This window comes from Dioscorea cayenensis, chromosome 1 (assembly GCF_009730915.1).
Source record: "Dioscorea cayenensis subsp. rotundata cultivar TDr96_F1 chromosome 1, TDr96_F1_v2_PseudoChromosome.rev07_lg8_w22 25.fasta, whole genome shotgun sequence".
In the NCBI taxonomy this organism is placed as follows: domain Eukaryota; kingdom Viridiplantae; phylum Streptophyta; class Magnoliopsida; order Dioscoreales; family Dioscoreaceae; genus Dioscorea; species Dioscorea cayenensis.
Genome location: NC_052471.1, coordinates 16,377,138 through 16,386,201, shown reverse-complemented (window position 1 = coordinate 16,386,201; position 9,064 = coordinate 16,377,138). Strand labels below are relative to the sequence as shown.

At 43.0% G+C, this 9,064-nt stretch overlaps 1 non-coding gene across 1 annotated transcript; it reads left to right on the top strand.

Moving 5' to 3' along the window:
* The first annotated feature begins 490 nt into the window (after positions 1-490).
* On the top strand, positions 491-597 carry LOC120267511. Its single transcript, XR_005538484.1, has one exon. It is a non-coding gene; the product is annotated as a small nucleolar RNA R71 (small nucleolar RNA).
* Positions 598-9,064: the final 8,467 nt, after the last annotated feature.

Below are 9,064 nucleotides of genomic sequence, written 5' to 3'. Positions count from 1 at the left end.
TGTTGGAAACCCGGTGGCCCCATGGTCTTCTGTGGTCCTTGATTACTCCATGAAAAGTTGGGATGATTCTTCCAACCAGAATTGTAAGTATCGCTATATGGATTCCCTTGAGGTCGCATGCCATTACCTACAAAGTCAACATTCTTCACTGAAGAAACATCACCAATGACGACTGGGCAATCGGAGGCCACCACAACCGGTACAATTGGTCACGGCCGCAACTCTATTCAAAGCTATAAGATCTAGCTTCTTACTCAAACTCTCCACTTGGGCCGCCAATGAAGTTAACACATCAATTTCATGGAGACCGGCCACCTTTTTCATCTCCCTAGCGTTCCACTGGTAGCTATTTAACCCTATTTCTTCAATCAATTGACGAGCCTCATCGGGGGTCTTGCTACCTAAGGTACCTCCTACCGCCGCATCCAATAGTTGCCTTGTACTCGGGTTCAAACCATTGTAGAAGGTTTGAACAATCATCCACTACGGAAATCCGTGTTGCGGACACTTGCGCAGGAGTTCCTTGAACATTTCCCATGTCTCAAATAGAGACTCCAATTCCAATTGCACAAAGGATGAGATCTCATTCATAAGCTTTGCAGATTTTCCGGGAGGGAAATAACGGGCTAGAAAAGCTTCTACCATCTCCTCCCATGTAGTGATTGATGCTCTAGGTAATGAGTATAGCCACTGCTTTGCTCTCCCCTTTAAGGAAAATGGGAAGGCTCTCAATTTGATGGCATCATCCGTCACACCATTTATCTTTAGCATGTCGCACACCTCGAGGAAGCTCTCTATGTGACTGTTTGGAACCTCGTTGGCCAAACCGTTGAATTGTGCGGACTGCTACAGCATATGGATGAATGCCGGCTTTAGCTCGAAGTTCTGAGCTGTAATTGGGGGATGCACAATACTCGATTATGTCCCCAACACTGAAGGTCTAGCATAATCGGATAGTGTCCGTTGTTGCTCATTCTGTTCTGCCATGTTTTCAAATCCTTCAATTTCCAAATCAGCTGGATTAGTCTGTTCTTGCACAAGTTCTTTCCCTTTCCTTCGAAGTGTACGTTCAAGCTCAGGGTCTCCTTCAATCAATATTGATGGATTCCCTCGGGTCATAACCTGGAGCTGCACCAAAAAGAAAGAAAAAGAAAATCAGAACGATGATAGAATAAGAAAATATGAAAAAGAATGTGTAGTGAAATAGCTAAGAAAACAAAGTACAAAGTATCTCTAAACGCCTACTCCCCGGCAACGGCGCCAAAAACTTGACAAGGTCCCCTTGCGTATATCCCACAAGTACACGGGTTTGTCGAAGTAATAATCCCGTGTGAGCGGGGTCAAATCCACAGGAAGTAGGGAGTGAAAATACTTAATTTGATTCTTAGCTATGTGGAAGATCAATAGTGATAAGTGTGAAATTGATTCAATTCTCAACAATAAAAGCAACAAGTAAGAGAGCAAAAGTAAAGAAGAGGGTAAGGCAATCGATAAAGATGGGGTACTCGGATAATGCTTCACCTAGGATAATCGCTTCAAGTGCAAGAACTCTATATTATGCTTCCTAATCAATGCCATAGTGAGTAATGGAAATCCTTACATACATAGTCCCAAATCTAAGGTCAACTATGCCTAACTCTATACATGTCCTGGAGGAGAAATCGATCAATGTCAACACCTCGCACTCGTATAGAGTTGCAATGAGCTCTAGGAATTCCAAGTGATAAATCTCTTCCTAAAAATAGACCTAACCCTTTGGTCCAGGCGGAAGGTCCCTAGCCACAATTAAGCCCTAGATACTAAGATCCTCTCAACGCTTCACTCCATTGCACGCGCAACTACACCCCAGTGGAGGTTCATCCCTTAGTCCACTCACTCTATTATGGCAGCAAAGAACTCGAGGAATGTAGGTAGAATCTATCACGCCGGAGGGGAAAGGGGACGCTCCTGTACCTCTCGACTCATCTTCTCAACCCTCTCCAACCTAGCTTTGTCTAACCCTAGTGGTGTGTCACTCACTCACAAGGTTACCAATAAGAACTCTCAACCCTAGTGTCACTCTAGGGGAAATATTCATACAATTAAGCATTCAAGGTTGGAACTCACAATAAACATCAATTTATTGAAAGCATAATAAAGAAGTTCAATGAAACGAATATATCCTAGGGTTCACAATCATCCAAGTACCCACTAGGGGTTTAGCTCTCCATGGAGCTAAGTACAACCAAAGAAATAGAATGTAAAAACAATGAATCCATAAAGAAACCTTCTCGATGGTCGTGTCGATGGTCTTGTGGAAAGTCCTCTACTAGTCGTCCAAGGATTTCTCTGTTTCTCTGGTTTCTCGGCCGATTGTGAACAGTGATGCTACAGTACATGAACAGTCCAAAATAGGTGCATTATGATCCACATTGGCCTAATTCTTTCATACTCGGCCTCACAACCCTACCTGCATAAAAGTAACATAAAAACACACATATTAATGTAAAAACCTGAGAAAAGTAATGCTCAATATAAGGAATGAACGCTTCGCATTCATATCGCACAAGCACTTATCAGGTAATTTTCCCACGCCCGTGCGAAACTCTGCAGAGGAGTTCTGTCCATCCCGAGAAGCCACAGGGGCGTGCGGCTGCCCTTGTGAGTTGGGCATGTTAATGTCCACGCCCGTGTGGTATTTCTGCACGGGCGTGTGGAACACTTAGCATTTTTCTTGGATGTCCAGGGAAGCCACAGGGGCGTGCATCTGCCCCTGTGGGTCTGGCGCACGGGCATGGATATTTTCCGCACGCCCGTGCGAGAGCGGTCAGAGTCAAAGGAGTGTTTTCCTGAGAGAGTACAGGGGCGTGTGTATGCCCTTTTGGTGCTCTTGAAGTGAGGCGCACGGGCATGGGGAATTTCCACACGCCCGTGTGGATGCACAGAATTCCAAGAGACGTGATTTTTTCCTTAAAAAGCTTGTGATCCGTCTCATTCTTCATCTCCAGTCACCTGAAAACTACTTCTGATCATCTGTTCGACTGCTCATCATTGTTTTGGAGGATTTTGCTTCACATATCATACCGATTTTCAGAGTTTTCACAATATTTCTTCGGTAACGTTTTCATCCTCTTTTCTTCGCCAACTCTTGTTTTTCACAGATTAAATAACTTTAATTGCGAATTTTCATGCATGGTGTATGTTTAGGAAGCATCTAGAAGTGGTTTTAAAGTGATTTTTTGAGAGTTGTTGTGCACCCGTGCGGGAACTTCACGCCCTGTAGATCCACACGGGCATGGGTCATTTCCACAAGCCCGTGTGGAATTCTACAGTATATTGCTTTTAAGATTCTTTGATCATTTTCTTCTTTTGTACTACAGATATGGCACCTCGCGTGAAGAAGAATGACGTGAAGCGTTTCAGACTCACCCCACCCGAGCCATTACACATGGACTTCTCAAAACCCGAGCATCAAGCTCGATTTGAGAGACTTTCAGCACTCCGGTTTGGTCAGACTTATTTCGCGGATTTGCAAGTGCTGAAAGATATTCAGAAGGGTGATGAGCTGGCTAATGAAATTGATGAGATGCTAGCAGTGGGAAGCTGGAGGAGGCTATTGTCGATCAGTGAGCCAACTTACCGCGCATTGACGCTTGAAGTTTTAGCGTCTTTTGAGTTCCGTTTGATGCATGGGAGATTTGACACTACGGAGGCGATACAGTTTTGGGCATTCGGACATCCGTTCTCCATGAGTGTCACTGAGTTTTTGATTCGGACAGGGCGCATGCGATGTCGCTAAACAGTACGAGTGGAGTACGGGACGATTACGGCAGATTTTTCCAAATGATCGGTGATTCCATATCATGCGTATAGGATTCTGTGTGGACATGGGGAGTATGAACCGGGGTTGTCGAAGGCTACTAGCTTATCATGGTTCAGCTACAGGTATTTGCACACAGTTATCAGCAAGTCTGTGTCAGGTCGAGCTAATAACATAGCTGCTCTGACCAAGCTGGATTTGTTCTTTTTATACTCCATGGCCCGCAATGTGTCGCTTCACTTGGGGTGCATATTAGCGGATATTCTGCAGTACCAGGATCATTCGACGAGAGTGGTTTTATTATTTGTTGGTCCCTACATCACCAGACTCATTTTGGGAATGGGTTTGGGCGACGCTTTACGTGGTCCTGAGATGACAGTTGTGCCTACTCCTCTTGTATTTGATACGATCAGGATGATGGGATTGGTATGGAGATTTGGGCCAGGGGTCTATATTCTTGCTATAGCTACCCAGAGACCACTAGGAGCGAAGGAGATACTGCGGATGGTCTCCAGCAGACTCCCACACCTTCTATAGCACAGGGTACTCGAGCTTATAACCGTATTGAGAGGCTTGAGAGCGATGTGAGAGAGATTCGGACCGAGGTGGCGGAGCTCCGTGCTGTACAGTCAGCTCAGTATACAGATCTTATGGCCCGGTTCGACTTTCTACGAGATCTATTGAGATCCAGACCCTCAACATCTCCAGCACCCCCATCCCCTACCCCCGGCACCGGTGGACCCACCATGTGCGTCTTCAGCAACAGCAACAGCACAGGAGCCCGAGGGCGACACCGACATTTGACTATGATTTCTTTTAATTTCTTGCATTTTATTTTAGACTTGTTTACCCAGAAAGGATTCTCCTTCTGAATTTATGTCCATTTTGCATCATCGAGTTGTATTCATTGCTTTATCTTTTATATACACTCGAGTTATTTTGTTTTTATTGAGCTTCACTGAACCCCCTCATGTATGCATGCAGATGGTCTTGTCTTCTTGGGAATTGAGACTTAGTCATGGGCATGGCCAAGGTGCTGAGGCACTTGGCCGTGTGAGCTTCACAACCCGTCGGAACACTACTCCCATGGAATTAGTTTCATCAAACGCAACACTAGGAGTCAGGGGAGTATTGTTTTGAATGCTTCTCCCACATTTGCTTTTGAAAGGTATGCATTTTGAGTGAGCTTGAATGTGTACATTGAGGACAATGTACAACTTAAGTATGGGGGGGAGTTTCATAGTGCACACATCTTTTCTATTGTTCTTGATTGATATATGCTAACACAGCCAATGGCGGTTCACCCTAGTTGCATGGATTGTATTCTTGAGTTTAGGAAAATTTTTAACATTGAATATTTTCATGCTCTAGTTTTTGCTTGAATTCCTAGGAATTTTTGCCCGATTTATACTTGTTGCACTACTCACTCTTTAAACTCTTTTGGAAACTCAAGTTTGATGTTAAAGGGACTAGTTATAGTTGTTTCTTGTGTTAAATTGAAAAAAAAAGGAAAATGAAAAGAAAGAACAAAATAGTTTTATTGTTTATTTGTGCTTGTTGGGTGGAAAGAGCTACCACCTATGAAGTATGAAGCTACTCTCATAAGTCGGATACTAGTTATGCCCTAATGAGAGAAAGAGCTATCTCATAGGATGAGTTAAAACTACCACTCCGGTAGAAAGAGCTACCACCTCGAAAGTGTGAAAGCCACTTTAGCGGCCGCTTTGGAAAGGGCTACCTTAGAGGATGTGTGAATCTACTACCATCTTTGAAATTGTTGTCACTTTTATAGATAAATAAGTCCTTATACTTAGAGCTTTGAGGGGTATACCTTGGGTTGACTTGAGTGAGTCCACACACTTTCACGATTTCGGGTTTGTTGTCCTATTTTTTTATTCAAGTTTTTAAGTAGAGTTTCAATTTTTCATATTTAGTGTTGAAATTTCTCTCACTTGTAGAATGCTCTCTTTGTATACTTTGGTGAACCTACGGCCAAGCACCTTCAATATTTTCTTCATTGATGCACATAACATTTTAATTTTTGCTTGAGGACAAGCAAAATCTTAAGTGTGGGGGAGTTTGATAAGTTCTTGTGCGATATAAATGTGAAGCGTTCATTCCTTATGATGAGCATTACTTTTCTCGGGTTTTTACACTAATATGTGTGTTTTTATGTTACTTTTATGCAAGTAGGGTTGTGAGGCCGAGAATGAAGGAAAGAAGCCAATGTGGATCATAACGTACCGATTTTGGAGGAAATCTTGCTAAGGTTCAAACGCGAAGACATAGGTCAGGCGTGAGATGCTAGAGTGTGTGCCAACCTCCTCATATTTGAGTGGGTACATCCATTTGGAGGGGCACAAAGGCAGTCACACTCGAGCATTCCGACCTATGCACATAGAATAACAGCTCCACCAACTTACCTATCATTGAAGAAGCAAGTGATCCACGACGTGAATGTGTGCCCGTTTGCATTACCCCGATGAAAGTATGGATTTGGGAAGCTATTCAGGCCGGATACTATAGCAGAGCACTTTAGGAACACTGTGGTAAAATACAGTAGCAGTACTATTCACAGCTGGCCGAGAAAACAGAAAACCAGAGAATCCACACAGGCATGTGGAAATTATCCACGCCCGTGTGAAAATTCCACAGGGGCGTGTGACATTATGCAGGCCCATGGAGTTGCCCGATTCCAGCCCTATTTAAAGCTGATTCAGCCCCGATTTTTCTATTTTTTTCTCCATATTTTCCGCAAATTGCCAGAGGGCTTCAGCTAGGGTTTTGAGGGGTATTGGCTAGGTTTTTGGAGAGGTTCTACGGCTCCAACATCGCACGTCGTTTGGAAGAAGGTTATTGGGAGAGCTTTCGTCGGCACCAATCCGACGAGGTGTATCCTAGGCCGGACAAAGGATCTCTTGCGACGAGTAGAGAACTCTCCACGAGACCATTGACACGATCATCGAGGGGGTTTTTCTATGGATTCATTGCTTTTACATTCTATTTCTTTGTTTGTACTTAGCTCCATGGAGAGCTAAACCCCTAGTGGGTACTTGGGTATTTGTGAACCCTAGGATGTATTCATTTCATTGAATCTTTTTATTATGCTTTCAATTAATTGATGTTTATTGTGATTTCCAACCTTGAATGCTTGATTGTATGAACATTTCCCCTAGAGTGACACTTGGGTTGAGAGTTCTTGTTGGTAACCTTGTGAGTGAGTGACGCACCACGAGCGTTAGACAAAGCTAGGTTGGAGAGGTTTGAGAGGGTGACTCGAGAGGTACAGGAGCGTCCCCTTTCCCCTCCGACATGATAGATTCTACCTCCGTTCCTTGAGTTCTTTGCGGCCATAATAGAGTGAATGGTCTAAGGGATGAACCTCCGCTGGGGCTTAGTTGCGCGTGCAACAGAGTGAAGCGTTGAGGTGATCTTAGTATCTAGGGCTTAATCGTGGTTAGGGACCTTCCACCTGGACCAAAGGATTAGGTCTATAATCAGGAAGAGATTTATCACTTGGAATCCCTAGAGCTCATTGCAACTCTATGCGAGTGCGAGGTGTTGAGATTGTTCGATTTCTCCTCAGGGACATGTGTAGAGTTAGGCATAGTTGACCTTAGATTTGGGACTATGTAATTAAGGATTTTCATGACTCACTATTGCATTGATTAGAAAGTATGATAGAGGGTTCTTGCACTTGAAATAATTATACTAGGCGGAGCATTATCCGGGTACCCCATCTTTATCGATTGCCTTACCTCCTTCTTTACTTTTGCTATCTTACTTATTGTTTTTACTGTTGAGAATTGTATCATTTTCACACTTATCAATATTGATCTTTCGCATAGCTAAGAATCGAATTAAGTGTTTTTATTCCCTATTACCTATGGATTCGATACCCGCTCACCCGGGATTATTACTTCGACAAACCTGTACACTTGCGGGATATACGCAAGGGGACCTTGTCAGTCAACATCAGTTCTCTACGTATATTATATTGTAACCCAGCGATGAAGAAGGAAATAAGTAGTTTCTCTGGTATGTAGGTTACTTTATTCATCAAATCTTCGAAAGTGGCTTCAAATTCTGATATAGTAGTTATTTGGATCAACTTCGAGGGAGCTCCTTGGTGGTTTTCATATTGTGAAGTCCGAATCACTGTTTGAGGTTAGGTAGGAACTCCAGCCAGGTTGTGAGGTGATCGTTCCCATTCATTCATTGATACCAGGCTAATGTACACCCCTCCATATGGAAAGATATAGTGCTCAGCCAAAGGTTCACCGGAGTTTTATGAAGTCAAAAAACTCACCAATACAGAACATCCACCCATTCTGGTCTATTCCATCAAACTTGGTTATCACCATCTTCATTGGCCTGAGGTGATGAGTTGCTTCCGGTTCGGTTGAGAATGACATTAAAGTGCGAATAGGGAAAGATGTATGGTCCGTTGCAGGTTACAGAGAATAATGGTGTTTGTCATTTAGCAATTAATGCCTACCGTGTAGGAGACAAGCAATTAGTGAATCTTGTGCCTATATATAGTCACACACTATAGTTTTGTTTTGCATGAAAAATAATGAATTAATAAAGAATCCTTTCATCTTATCTAAATCTATCCCACTTCTTCTTCTTCTAAATTTCCCTAGAGTGTACGACCACTCGAAGCAGCACTGCCGGATATGCTCATCATAGGGAGTGTATCATTGGTAATTAATACGACTCTACTACTATTCTTGGAGTCCTTAACACCATGCATGAGGAAAGTAATGGAATTGCACCATGTTTGCATTACGATGGGCATGAGCATGATGGGTCCTATCCACAATCACATGAAGATGGTCGGATCCATAAGAAGATGCATCAGGTTTGCAAGCAACACCATTAGATAGGAACGTACGTGGTGTGAAGGACGAGATATGGAGAATAATGCACTGAATCAACAGGAGCAATAATGGTAGCTGTCAATTATGTAGATGTCAATTCTTCTTAAATTAGTATTTGGCAATAATGGTGTTTGTCATTTAGCAATTAGTGCCGACCATGTAGGAGGCAAGCAATTAGTGGATCTTGTGGCTATATATAGTCACACACTATAGTATTGTTTCTCAGGCAATTTAATGAATTAATAAAGAATCCTTTCCTTTCCTCTAAATCTATCCCACTTTTTCTTCTAAATTTCACTAGAGTGTGCTCCCACTTGAAGTAGCACTGGCATATATGCTCATCACCGGGAGTCAATGAAAGAGCAAGTAGGACAAAGAACAA